This window comes from Condylura cristata, unplaced genomic scaffold, assembly GCF_000260355.1.
Source record: "Condylura cristata isolate star-nosed mole 26May11 unplaced genomic scaffold, ConCri1.0 scaffold00007, whole genome shotgun sequence".
Lineage (NCBI taxonomy): Eukaryota > Metazoa > Chordata > Mammalia > Eulipotyphla > Talpidae > Condylura > Condylura cristata.
In genome coordinates this window covers 54,453,384-54,467,730 of record NW_004567108.1, presented here as the reverse complement: position 1 = coordinate 54,467,730, position 14,347 = coordinate 54,453,384, and the positions used below count along the sequence as shown (strand labels likewise).

Here is a 14,347-nt window from a genome sequence, read left to right as displayed (position 1 = left end):
GGGCAGGCGGGAATGTAACTCATGCGGAAGTGGCTTAAGCTTCTTAGTGCAGTGCTTTAACCCACCGCACCACCAGTGAGGGCCCAGAACATTGATAAATTTAAAGTAAATATGTGATAGCAATAGTCAAACAGACATTTCAAGCTTAGTGGCTAAGATCTTCACTTTATGGAAGCAGTAAAACGCAAAGCCTGGCTTTTGACCAGGTGTCCTTGGGCAGCTCACTTCTTGCCTCTGGACATCTTGTTCTTCATCTGTAAAATGAAATAGTGGACCTACTTACTGTCAAGATCTCATCCAACTCTAAGAGTGTATGAATGCACATAAACTATTTCCTTTTTGAAACTGCCAAAGTCTTACTCCCCAAACCCTCTTTCATGTCTAAAACAAATGTTCCTTCAATAACTCTTCAATGTGTGTATCTATCTTTTGGTTATGGTTAGAAGTGAGCAGAAATCCTGACTTGGAAAAGGAAAAGACAAAAGTGAACCATGATTTTTGTTCCCTTTAGTCTTGAGACTTGTCCAGTGAAATGCTGTCCACCAGTGGATAAGTTATAACAGTAGTCAAAAGGACATTTCAAGTTTAGCATCTGAGACCTTCACTTTATAGAAGCAGTAAAACACAAACCCTGGCTTCTTACTAGGGCAACTCACTTGCCAGTGTGCAGCTAAGCTTCTGGTTCACAACAGCAAATATGAAATCGGTTTCCTGTTATAAATAATCAGTTTTTTAATCCATACCCCTATTATTTGTCTCCCAACTCCATTTCTATCTGAACTTCTCTATGAAACATTCTAGGAGCAGTGTAACTTATAAAGGTCTTCCCTTTCTTTAGATAGCTCTATAAATGGAATCCAGAATCTTCTAAAATGTGTTTCTTTCAGATTATTTTATATTTAATAAATCTTACTTTCTGAACCAGACTTAAAGCTTCATAGAGGCAAGGACTGTCTTCAGTTTCTCATTTCTGTGAGGAGTGCTTGCACTGTTGGTTTAGGGAATTTTTCTTTTTTAATAAGAATGTTTTTCCTATTTGCTTCATATAAGAGAGGGTAAAAGGTAAAATAAAGGACCTTCCCAAATCAAGTACAGTTACGCCCTAATTTCTACAAGCTACTTAACAGTGCCTAGATGCTGATTATCCTCTGAGCCTAATGCCAGTGAAGTAATTTCATCATGAAGAAGAAACCCAAATCAAATTGAAAGAGCCAATGTAACATATGGGAGGTGAAGGGTGTGAAGCTTAGAAGTGAGAAAAATCTGGACTCAAATCTCAGCTTTGCTAATTAAGAGTTTTGTGTTTTAGTCAATACTAAATCAAGTATCCTTGTTTCCTTGTTTGTTAAATGAAGATAATATCCTTGTACAGTCTTCCCCACTAAAAAAAAAAAAAATTGTGAAGATGAAATAAGGAAGCATATGCTAAGGCCTTAGCAAACAGTGGGAGATCTGTCAATGGCAGTTTAAAAATGCTTTCATGTGCTCTTTGTTGAAATACAATAAAATATTGACTTAAATGTAGTTATATAATTTAAATATAATCAGAGCATCTGTAATTGAGGTATTAAAGTGAATGACATATTCCCATAGAGCAGTGGATCTTAGACCAGGGCTTCTGTCTCCACAGTGGACATTCTGCACTGGCTATAGTCATTGTGGGGGCCGAGGGAGAGGAAGGAAAAAGGGTGTGCTTCAGGCATCTGGCAGGTGGGGGGTAGGAGTGCAGGTAAACATCCTACAGGGCACGGGGTAACCCTCCTAAAAAGAATGATCCGGTGGGAAATACCAACTCTATCGAGGTCAAGAAACCCTGTCATGGGCCCATCCTGGTGGCCCAGCGAATTAAACCACAGCACTAAAAAGCTAAAACCACTTCAGCATGAGTTCTATCCCTGCCCCAGAGGTGACCCACATGGTGCTGCAGACCTTTCCTGACCCGCCTGCTGCTCCCCTCTGCAGTGTACTTTGAGGATCTGCCTGTTCTGCTCCCCACTCTGTCTGACAAACCCTGGCACTGCCCCTACACCTCTGGACTGTTCCCCAGTTCTGTGTGCATAAATAAATCTTTAAAAGAAAGAAAGAAAGAAACTCTGTCATGGGGACTAGGGAGTCCACTGATACTAAAATAAGACTTACTGGGTAAGACATGGATACAGAAAGGCAGCTTCCATTTTTGATGCATTAATGTCTGCTAGACCTAAATATCTTCCTATTTAGTCTTGAAGGGAGCTTCTCCAGTACTTCACATTCTCATTTTTGACTTTTCATAACAACATGAAAGGATAAAAGAACTAAAATCAATTTTAATAATATGTCTTATTAAGCTGATACATTTAAAATCTCATTTTCAGCATGTAATATAGTCCAATAAAAACACAGTTGGTAAAATCATTTACATTATTTTTCTCATAATCTTCAAAATCCAGGGTGTATTTTACCTTTCCTTCACATCTCATTAGGATGCCAAATTTTCATATTTCGGGTGAAATGTAATCCTATTAAAACAAAGGGAAAAATTATCTTGTATTGGCATATAACACTGTGAAAAACATCACCTCAATCTAACTAAATTAGATCTCTGGAAGATCTTTCATTAAAGATCCCCAGGTGTCTCTGATGCTCACCCAGCCTTAACAACCACCCACCCAGTTAGAAGGAATACTTATAGCTGAACCCACAGTGATGATCACAATCTTTGCATATCACACCATCATACTGGTACCACTTAGACACTAATGTCGATTACTGCTCCGTAAAACTGGGGAAGGGGAAAGCATTTTTAAAATAGCCCTTAGCTGGCCCTCCCTGGTGGCACAGCGGGTTAAAGCACTGCACTGAGAAGCTAACACCACTTCCGCATGAGTTCGATCCCTGCCTGCCCCGGAGGTGACCACATGGCACGGCAGACCTCTCCTGACCAGCCTGCTGCTCCCCTCAGCAGTGTACTTCGTAGATCTGCCTGTTCTGCTCCCCACTCTGTCTCTGGTGAAGCCTCTCGTTGCCCCTGAGCCTCTGGCCTGTACCCCAGTTCTGTATGTACAAATAAAATAAAATCTTTAAAAAAAGAAAAAAATAGCCCTTAGCTGACAGCTGCCTTAAGCCAATGCTTCTCAGACTAACATGTCTACAGAGAACCTGGCATCTTGTTAGGATGTGGACCCTGAGTTAGTAGGTCTAAGAGCAGATAAAGGTGACTTTGTGTGTGGATATCACTCTAGTGGTATTGGATTTGATCAGGAGCAACAGTCTTTTGTTTCAAAGTGGGGTGAGTTCATCATTCTATCTTTACTCCTCTTTGAAACCTTCCTCTCCACCCTCATGTGGCCCTTATTAATCAATGTTGTCTTTTAATTCCTAAAGCAATTATTATCTTTAACAACCTTTTATTGTTAACTGCTGCTCTGCACATGTTATTTTCTGTGCTAGATGACAGCTTTTCAAAGACAGAATATTCATGTTGTTATTTTTATAGCTCTGACTGCTCTGAAGAGGCCTTACACATAATAGGTACAGCATAAATACCCGATTAATTGAAACATTGAATGTTTGATGTGGATGCCTCTAAAAATCATCCAAGGAACTTAAAATTGCAATGTTTTTCTCTATGGAACAGACAAAAATGTTTGGACAGGTAAGGAGATACAGGAGATTGAGGGTTTAGGTTCTTATTTTTTTCTTTATTCTAGTTACATAATTAAATTTGGAGAACTGTTTTGTAATTTACTGGTTTCAATTATCATTTGTAACAAGGCACTATTGACATTTTGAACTAGATAATGCTTTGTTGTGAGGACTATCTTTTGAGTTTCAAGAAGTTTCATAGAATCCAGCATCTACCGGCTAAATGCCAGCATCACCCCCAGGTTAGACCCAGATATTGCCCAGTGTCTGGTAAGAGGATGGGTAGGGCCACCCCCAAATGAGAATTCTTAGTTTAGAAAAATGAAGTGTGACACAGCTGCCTTACTACAGAAATAAATACCTCAAAACACACACACACACATACACATACACAGATGACAAGCAATGTTCCTGGAAATTCTTGAATTTTGGAAGCCTTGTCCATAAAAACCGATTTCATCTTTGTATTTCTCATACTGGTCTTTCTTTCTGGAGATGGAAATATATAAAAGAAATATTTTTTAAGTCTGAATATAGACTTAAGATTCAATCATGAGATAGCCCAGTTCCTCCAAGCAAAGGAATGTACACAAATTACTAAGAAAGAGAAACTAAGCTGTTCTCAGGGAACTAGTTCAGCCTCATTGTAGAAATGGTCTGTCTGGCTTGCCGTACCCTGAGACCAAATACACCATTTCAGGAAGGGATGGTATTAAGCTGAAGCCTGGCGCTTAAGCAGGAGTCCAGTGATTGTTGAATAATGAACAGATATATAAATAAATTTTGGATGTAGCTGTAAGTCCTATAACTAAAAAGCACCAGTGCAACCATTACAAAATATCTTGTTTCATTGCATTTGAAATTCCCACCCTTTAGAAATGAAAGCACATGAAAGAGTCTATCATCATCAATCAGAATTAAATGTTCTCAGCAAAATTACAAGATGGGGAAAATAAGGCCTGATTTATCAGTTGGTTTCTTCTGGCAGTAGCAGACTCCCCATAGACTTCATGAGGCTCATAGTTTTCAGTAACACAGATTTGACATTGGCAAAGCACTGCCACACTTTTAGGCTTTATAGTAGAATATCCCCACACTTAAACTTTTTCCTCCTCTTCCTAGCTATCAGCTTTAACGTGAGAGCCAGAAACAGGGTCAAAACAAGCAGGATGCCTTCGGGGCTCAGAGAAGAAAAGAGGGTACAAGTCATCAGTCCTTCAAATCACTGGGAGTTTTTAAAATTCCAATGCCCAGACATTTAAATTGGTGACCCCATAAATTACCAACTAAAATAGATTCTCAAAGATTGGAACTTCAGGAACTTCAAGATGGAAATTCAAGTTCTTTTCCAGTACTTCAATAGGACACCCTGTACCTATTGTCATTCCTGATTTTCTCTTCACCTTGTTCCCTAGAAGCCACAAATCTACTTTTGGTCTCTATGGGTTTGCCAATTTTGAACATATTTTTATAAGTGGAATAACACAGGATAGGGCCTTTCAGGACTGGCTCTTTAACTTTACAAAATATTTTCAAAGTACTTTGTACTGTTTTTATGACCAAATGATGTTCTACAGGTTATATTCTACATTCTATAGATTATACCACATTTCATCTGTACACCCATCATTTGGTGAGGCATTTTTATTGTTTCTACTTTTTGACTATTATGAATAATGCTACTAATGAATAATTCTACTTACAAAAGCATTTGTGTGAACATGTTTTCAGTTCTTTGGTGTATAAACCTAGATGTGGAATAGCTATGGTAACTCAACATTTAACATTTTTGAAGAACTGCTAATTGTTTTCAATCAGGCCTGAATTTTTTTTTTAAGATTTATTTATTTATTCATATAGAACTGGGGTACAGGCCAGAGATGTGGAGAGTGAGAGGATTCACCAGGGACAGAGTGGGGAGCACAACAGGCAGATGGACGAAGTACCCTGCTGAGGCAAGCAGCGGGTGGGTCAGGAGAGGTCTGCCACGCCATGTGGATCTTCTCAGGGGCAGGCTGAATCGAACTCATGCGGAAGTTGCTTACGCTTCTAAGTGCTGTGCTTTAACCAGCTGTGCCACCAGGGAGCGCCCCCAGGCCTGCATATTTTACATTCCCATCAGAGCTTCCAATGAGTTCCCTTTTGCCTTATATCTTAGTTATTTGATTATATCACTTGGGATGTCCCTTACCTTCACCATACAGAAAATAAGTTTTTTTTAATGTGTGGGGTTTTTTTTTGTTGTTGTTTTTGCATAGAAGAACGGAGTGTAGGCCAGAGGTGCAGGGAGTAAGAGGATTCACCAGAGACAGAATGGGAGCAGAACAGGCAGATCTACTGAAAACACTGCTGAGGGAAACAGGGGCAAGACAGGTGAGGGCTGCTGCGCCATGTGGGTCATTTCCCAGACCGGGATGGAACTCAGGACCTAGCAGTGACAGGGCTGAGACTTAAATTCCAGGCCACCAGAGAGGCCCAGAAAATAACTTTTACTGAATTTCATATTATTTATTTCTTTGTCTTTGACATCTCAAATCATGCATATGGAATACATTAAAAAATAATAATAATAAAACCCTGGGAGTTCTGTTTCCTCAGGCAGCTCTTCTGTGGGTAGGTCAGTATGTGTCTTGTGCTGCTGCTCTCTGCCTGGCTCCCAGCACCGTTGGAACTTGGCCTGTTGCAGTTGCTTTGGTCCATCCCATACCCCTCTCTCACCAGAGAAAAGAACTCCAAGTAAAATAATGCTCCCATCTTCCCACCCAAGACACCTTATTAGCAGTTTTAAGAGACTGACGGGTAAACCGCCTGAAATCAAGGGAGAGAAGATTTTAAGGCAATTAAAATAATGTAAAAATAATAAACCAATTGTACCAGATAAATGCTAGGGAGAGGAAAGGGAAAAAGAGAAATAATTAATGTTTCTGGGTGTTGAAAATTAGGGAAAGTCATGTTCAACCCCAATTACTTAGAAGTAAGGAAAATAAATGCAATACTTTTTATAACTGAAACAACAAGAAGCAAGTTTTGCTTAAGAAATAAGTGCTTAAATGCTAGCAGTAATCCAGGCACGGCTCGGTTTCCTGACATTGCTATGCACATGAGCTAGCTAAAGAGTCTGTGTCCAGTTAACTTCCCTGCAGACCACATGTGCAGCAAAGACTTTTCCAAGGCACTGAAATTCAGTTGACCTGACACTCATTTAAAGTAACTTGACATGTTCACTAAGGCTTTGTTTTAGTCAATGCTATAATTTTTTAATTCTTTTTTTAAAGTATACTAGAGTTTAATTGAAAATAACTTTTCTAAAAATGAATGATTTAGTGGAGAACTTGTGAATTCTTGTTTCCAACTCAAAGCCAGTAAGTGTCTGAGCATAAGATTTTCCAGCTGTGTTTTCTGCAGTTCCATAAAGAACCATAAAGGGAGTCAAGTATGAAGGTGAATTCCTCACATTTGGTATTATCCAAATACTATATTAATTTTTTTGCCAATTTCCATCGTTAATTTAAAGTCTGTTTGCCAGTAGTCTTTATAGATACCAATAGCCTACATAGTTTCACAATCACTTTGCAATTCTATAGATTAAACAAGCCCCCTAACTCATTTAAAATATGCTCTTTGATGGTGTATTATCTGTAAGGTAGCTCAGTTACTTGTTCTAATGCTCATCAACCATTTATAGGTTTCTTTTTTTTTTTTAGATTTATTTATTTATGCTTACAGAAATGGGATGCAGGCCAGAGGTGTGGTGGGTGAGAGGACTAACTAGAGACAGAGTGGGGAGCAAAATAGGCAGATCTACAGAAATACACTGCTGAGGGGAGCAGCAGACTGGTCAGGAGAGGCAGTTTGGCTGGAACAATGAACTTACTGTGTGTAAAATGTAGGATGAATTTCAGTTACAACCATCACCACTTGCTAGCCCTAGGTAACAAGGGTTAATTGAGCATAAATTGACATCACAGCTGAATGTGAGGATGGCAACACATATATTTACTGTGCTTCAGGCTTTGTTCTAATAACTTTATATATATTAGCCTGCTCAATCTCCACAATAACTGGAGAAGATACTATTAGTATTCCCATTTTATAGCTGAGGAAGCTAAAGAGCCAAGTATGTTGCTCAAGATTATAGATTGTAAATGATGGAGGTGGGATTGGAACCCAGAAGTCTGGCTCCAGAATCTATCCTCTCAGCTACCACCTGGTATGATCAAAACTTATTACCAAGTAGTTTCCACCCATTGTGGAAGCAACTGTCAAGACACAGAATTGCTATTGTTTTAAATAAGTTGTGCACTGTACAAAGCTAGAGCATGAATAACACAGCAAATAGGAAAGTTACTGACTGTAGGGAGAGAAGACACCAGCCTTGCCTCAGAATCCTACATAGTTACTCCCTGATTGAGTGCAATAATCACTGATCCTTATGCAAAAACAATAAAAAAGGCCATATAATATTTCAGACTTTGTTAATGATTCAGAACATCTTTAAATGTATTTGGGGGAAAAAGAATTTCAAGAATAGCGTCAGTTATCTGTAAAATACAATTCTTTTGGTATCTAATAATCTGTACCAGAAAAATGAAATGTTCTTGCCTTTGAGGGAATTGCAGACCAACATTCGTATTAATTTGCAACCTTCCAAAAAATGGACTCATTAACAGTTCATATTTCATCTATGTATGTATGTGTTTGCTGTGATGTGAGCACATAGATGTCACATAAATATGGGCATGTTCAGTCATAGTTCTTAAGAGTTGCTTCCAAACTTTGGTAGCTACACAATGGTTGAGATGAAAAATTAAGATTGCCTAGCTAGACTCAAGGCTCAGTCACAGTAGCCAAGTGACCTTGGTGAAAGTTATCTTGCTTCTCTGTGCCTCAATTCCTTCCTCTACACAATGATAAGAAGAACAATACTCTTCTCACTGTGTAGTTGTGAGAATTCAAGCAGTGGATATAGGTGCAGAACAGTGATTAGACATGTGACAACCCCCAGGGAGTTTCTGTTGTCATTATCGTCCCCTCTTCCATTCTGTTTTTACCTGAAAAAGAGACCTGGAAAATGTTGGTTGCCTTCCATCATGGCAGACTTATATCTCTTTACATCTTATCCAGTATTTGATCAAGAAGGTTCTGTTCTGTAATATCGCTTTACCTTGACATCAAGGCTTAATACAGATAGTCCTCATTTAGGCTAATCACTGACTACATGTAGGCTAACCAGTCACCCAAAGATTTTACCCAAAGCCTGTACAGCAAAGTCTAGGAAGTAGACTAGCTGTGCTAACATCACTGTCTTGTGTTTATTTTGTGAAAGGAACATTACAGTTTCACCATACTTGGCGCAACCAGCATACTTGTGCAATCTTCAGGACATATGAAAGCTGTTTCAACTGACAATAACTTAGGCTTATGTTCCACAGTAAGCATTCTTTATCTAAATCAGGATGACTGAGCCTGCTAGGACTGTTTTTCTGTTCTAAGTCTGGCCCGTTCATTGACTGCATATGCAGATTTCCTAGCACAACCCTGATCCACCAATAGGAGAGTCAATTGGTCCAATGAGCTTCCTGTTTTTCTTTTATTACAGTATTTCATTTTTCATGCACATATAACTTAATATTCTGCTTTGGTCTCATCATTTCCTTCATCTTTTAGGTTAAAATCATGTTCAAAATGTATCGGTTCTATAAAACTACTGTTTTAGTATGTCTATACAAGACTGAGTTCTTTTTTTCTTTAAAGATTTATTTATTTATGCATACAAAACTGGGTTACAGATGAGAGGTGCAGGGACAGTGAGAGGACTCACCAGAGACAGAGTAGGGAGCGGAACAGGCCTACTGACATAGTACACTGCTGAGGGGAGCAGCGGGCAGGTCAGTAGAGGTCTGCCACGCCATGTGGGTCATCTCCGGGGCTGGGATTGAACTCATGCTGAAGAGGCTTTAGCTTCTTAGTGCTGTGCTTTAACCTACTGTGCCACCAGGGAGGCCCACAAGACTGAGTTCTTAATCAGATTGAAGAACTTTTCCTTATTGTCTACTGTTGCCCAGCTTCAAAGGAAACTTAGCTGGTTGTGTTTATTGTACTTTGATCACAGGACAAGATTGCCCCATCCTTCAGGGCCCTACTTCCACATAAGGGTTCAGCTAAGCCCCCAGTGTCAGTTCAAAGGTGATAACCAGTGCTCAGAACCACCACATCAGTTGGCCTCAGCACATGCTGTACAGATTCCACATTTAAGGACAGATAGCTGCTGCATGTCTTCTGCTCCACAGCCCAAGTTTTGAAGGTTTCCTTCCCCTCAAAGACTCCTTCCTCCAGACTTCCCATGATGGCTGCTCCTCTTCTTCCCCTCTTCCCCCATTCTACCCATCAACCCCAAGTCCCAATAGACATTAGAAACTTGTATGTGATTTCACTGTTTCTGTTTCTCCTTTGTCGTGAAATGAGAATCAAAAATCATGTCTGGTGAGAGCAAAGGGCAAGAATGCAACTTAATCATAAATAGCTGCTTGATGTGCTCCCTCTGCTCTGCCTCGAAAGACCACCCTCTCCACAGGGAGAGCCACAGGGTAGTGAAGGAGGAAACCAAGTTGGCCCATGCATTGCAACAGCAATGCCTCTCCACTCCCTGTCTTCATAGACTTGAATACACTACTGTTCCATCCATTTTAAAAACTAGAGTTTTTAGAGTTTTAGTTTAGTGTAATTTAGTTTAGAGTTTAGTAAAACTCTTCAAGCTTTGTAAATGAAAATGCCAGTAAGAATACAATTTTAGTCTTAATGCCTATTACCTTCAAAAGCTTAGGCTACGTTAGCATTTAGATATGTGCCATTTTTCACATCTACTTAAAATATCTCAGTTCTCTGTGTTTATCCTGCAAGGTGATAATTGACCATCATGACTTCCCACACTGTCCCATTGTGCCCTCACAGGAGTGTACACATTTGAGAAGTCGCGCTGCTGGAAGTGATCACAAAATCTAACAATGTGGGAAGCCAGCTTTTTTGGTGCTCACCTGTAACTTTATTTCTCTAGAGCTGTGGTTCTCAACCTGGGTTACACACTGCAAGCCTCTGGGCAATTTTTTAAAATCTCAATATCCAGCTTGTACCCCAGACACATCAACTCAAGTATCTGGGGGAAAGCCCAGTATATATGTTAAAGCTGCCCAGTCGATTCCAATGTGCAGTCCCAGTTAGGAAATGCTGTTGTTAGGGCTTTCCAGGTTACAGATTTCTGAGAATTGAACTAAAAGCATGTCTGAGTTTGTCTTTGTTCCCTTTAAGGAATTATTTGAGAAGAGAATCATCTAGCAATTGCTAGTGCTAGGAACTTAGGCTTTAAAGTATCTAGATTTGTGTCTGTATGGCAGCCTCCTACAGCAGGATAAACACAGGCAGCTCAATTTCCGTAACCTCCAGTTTTATCTTCCTCCTGGAGTTGTCAGTACTAAAGGAAATAATGCATTTAAAATATTCAACATGGCCCTCCCTGGTGGCACAGCAGGTTAAAGCACAACACTAAGAAACTAAAGCCACTTCAGCATGAGTTCAACCCCCAGCCCCAGAGGTGACCACATGCCATGGAAGACATCTCCTGACCCGCCCGCTGCTCCCCTCAGCAGTGTACTTCATCAGTCAGCCTGTTCTGCTCCCCACTCTGTCTCTGGTGAATCCTCTCACCGCCCCTGCACCTCTCATCTGTAACCCAGTTTTGTATTCATAAATAAATAAATCTAAAAAAATTTAAAGTATTCAGCATGATGTGGTATGTAACATGATGCAGTTACCATAATAATAATGAAAATAAATATGTAGCTATATTCAGAATCCTCATTATCAAAGTGAAGTACCCAAAGAGAAAATAAAGTAAATCTCAAATGTCTTCAGAATGGGGGGTTCTGAGTTGTAACATTCATCTCTTTTACTAAGAATTAATTTAGGGTCAAAGGAGAGTTTTAAATGTAGCACTCTTCTTAGAGATGCTATAAATGGATATTAAACTACATGGTCTTTAATTTTAGCAAATAAATAAATAAATAAACACATAGGAGCAGGTTTCCTGGCTTAGAAATGATGGTCCATGGCTCATCAGAGAGAAACTGGGGTGATAGTAGCCATTTGGGGCCTTCACAGTGAGATACAAAATAAGTTTCTATGAGGAGTTTCAGGCATAGTCAGAGATGTGCTCATTCTGAAGTTAGACAAAGCTCCTTACAGTCTTGGGACACCTCAGCACGGCACTAAGTACTGAACTAAGGAATGCTGGCTCTCTGCATGGTTAATAGTTGAAGCAGCAGGTGACTGAGAAGGAAGTAGGCAGCTGCTATACTACACTTCTTGCCTCCAAAAGAGAGGTTACCCGCTGCCTCATACTTTCTGTGATACATTGCAGTTGCCAAGAAAAATGATACTTGTAATTCCTGAACACTGCTTCCAAGTTCTCATATATTGGATTCATTATTTCTATTTGAACATTATTCAGATATTTACTCCCATTATCTTCTCCCCCTGCTCCTCCCCCCATATTAACTCATCAGCTAGTCCTCTGCTTCAAATTCTCTCACTAGGCTGCAATCTAAGCATCGGCCAGGGCTGTGGTCTCATCTGAAGTCTGGGGCGGGATCACCGTCCATGAATGCTAACTTGGTTGTGGTTAGGATTCAATTCTTCAGAGTTTGTTGGATTGAAGGCCTCAGCTTCTGGCTGTTCTTTGTCCAGAGGCCACCCCCCAGCTCTCTGTCACTCATTTTCAACCCTCATGTCAGCTTCATTTGACAAAAAAGCAAGTGAATGAGAGAAATTTCAACCAAGACCAAAGTCACATTCTTGTGCAACTTCATTGTGGATATCCCATGTCTTAATGCTCCCATATCCTGTAGGTTTCATGTAAGTTACTCAAAGGATAGAAACACATGAGGTTGTAAATAAAAGAGGCAAGAACCAGTGGGTCTATCAGAAAGGCTGTCTGCTATAGTAGTTAACAGCATATACCCAGACTTGGAAGAAAGAAAGAAGCAGAAAAAGAAGGTGCATGGAAAGAGAAGGAAAGGAGGGAAAGGAGAGCAGCAATGAAGGATAAACATAAAAAAGACAAAGAAAATAATAACCCTGAGCACCAGCCTGCCATGTATAATGTGGCTTCTGCACATTAGCACCACAGCCATGCATTTCCTATTTCCTATTTAGAATAAGAAGACAATATAAAGCTTTCTATACATCTGGAGTTAAAAGGAAACAGGATAAACAAGAATACTAAGTTTAGGCCAGCAAAATGTGTTTCAAATTTTTTTTTTTCCTTTAACATTTTTCCTCCCAGCTAGAAGTTTTTTCCTTTGTGTTTCAAATGTTTGGGTTGTGATCATTATTCTTACCATCACATGGAAGGCTTATTGCAAGGGACATAGGAATCTGAATGGCATGTACATTTGATGATCTCAGATTGTTTCAGCTCATATGCCAAAAATTGACCCTATCCATGGTTAATGGTGGTATGTATGTGTGACGTCATTGTAATAGTCAAATGGTAAAGTACCTCAATTACATCTATTCCATCCTCTCTGCTGAGGAAATTGGAGCTCAAATGATGTGGGAAGATTATAGATATTCCATATAGCTACATGGAAGCAGAGCCTAACTGGAATCCAAACTCTTAGTGTATTTCTACTTCTTACCTTGTTTGCAAATGAAGTCAGAATATGAAACACTCAAACCTGAAGACACTGAAATAGTTGTGGTTGGAAAATATTTCTTACTGAATTTATGGAAGTACCTAAAAATAGTGTTTTCAGGGCTTTGACTAATAGAAAAAGAAATTTCTCTGGGTACTGTGCTATAAAATAGGTACTTACCTAGCAAAACATATTTTTCACCGTATTTGTTCATACCAGATTTCAGAGAATCCCACACTTCAGTGCTCTGAGAGGGACTTATAAATGCGAAGTCCCTAGAAGGTTGGCTGTCTGCCCTAGGTACCAAGCTAGATCCTGTCCATGTACCCAAGTACTTACAAACTTCTCGGTTCATATGGGAAAAAAGAATATTTCTCACAATTATGTGATCATGGAATTTTATTAAGCCAAAATTTCTATCATCCCCAACATGTGTTCCCAGAGCAAAGAATGTATCCACAACTCAGGATTTCCTGAGGATTCACATGCTTATAGACAGACTACTCAGGGCAATGGGTGTCCTAAAACAAGGACACATTCCCCAGCCTGAGCTTCTCCCCTGAATTGACATGGGAGATGGAGGGTGAAGGATGTGGTCCTTATGTCCCAGCACTACAGTTTCTTCTTACCTGGCTTATTTCTGCACAGGATACCCACCTCCCCCAGCCCCCACTGGATTAGAAACTCCATGAGGACCAAGATGTTACTAGTTTGTCTCCTGTTCTATTCTTGAACAGGGCCGGCCTGGTTAACGATAGGTGTTTAATACCTACGTGTCGAATGGGTGACTGAATGATGGACTTGTTTGAGTTAACAGTGTTTAATTTGTCATGAGCTTGTTGACAGAGGAAAAGGGGGGCATATTTTGGTTAAAAACACCATGTATATTGGCCCTCCCTGGTGGCGTAGCGGGTTAAAGCACAGCATTAAGAAGCTAAAGCCATTTCTGCATGAGTTCAGTCCCCGCCTGCCCCGGAGTGGCCACATGGCACGGCAGGCCTCTCCTGACCCGCCCGCTGCTCCCCTCAGCAGTG

General features: G+C 40.0%; 1 protein-coding gene across 1 annotated transcript in view; it reads left to right on the top strand.

Moving 5' to 3' along the window:
- GHR (growth hormone receptor) overlaps nt 1-14,347 on the top strand; it is a 111,058-nt gene that overhangs the window by 76,102 nt on the left and 20,609 nt on the right. The window lies entirely within an intron of this gene.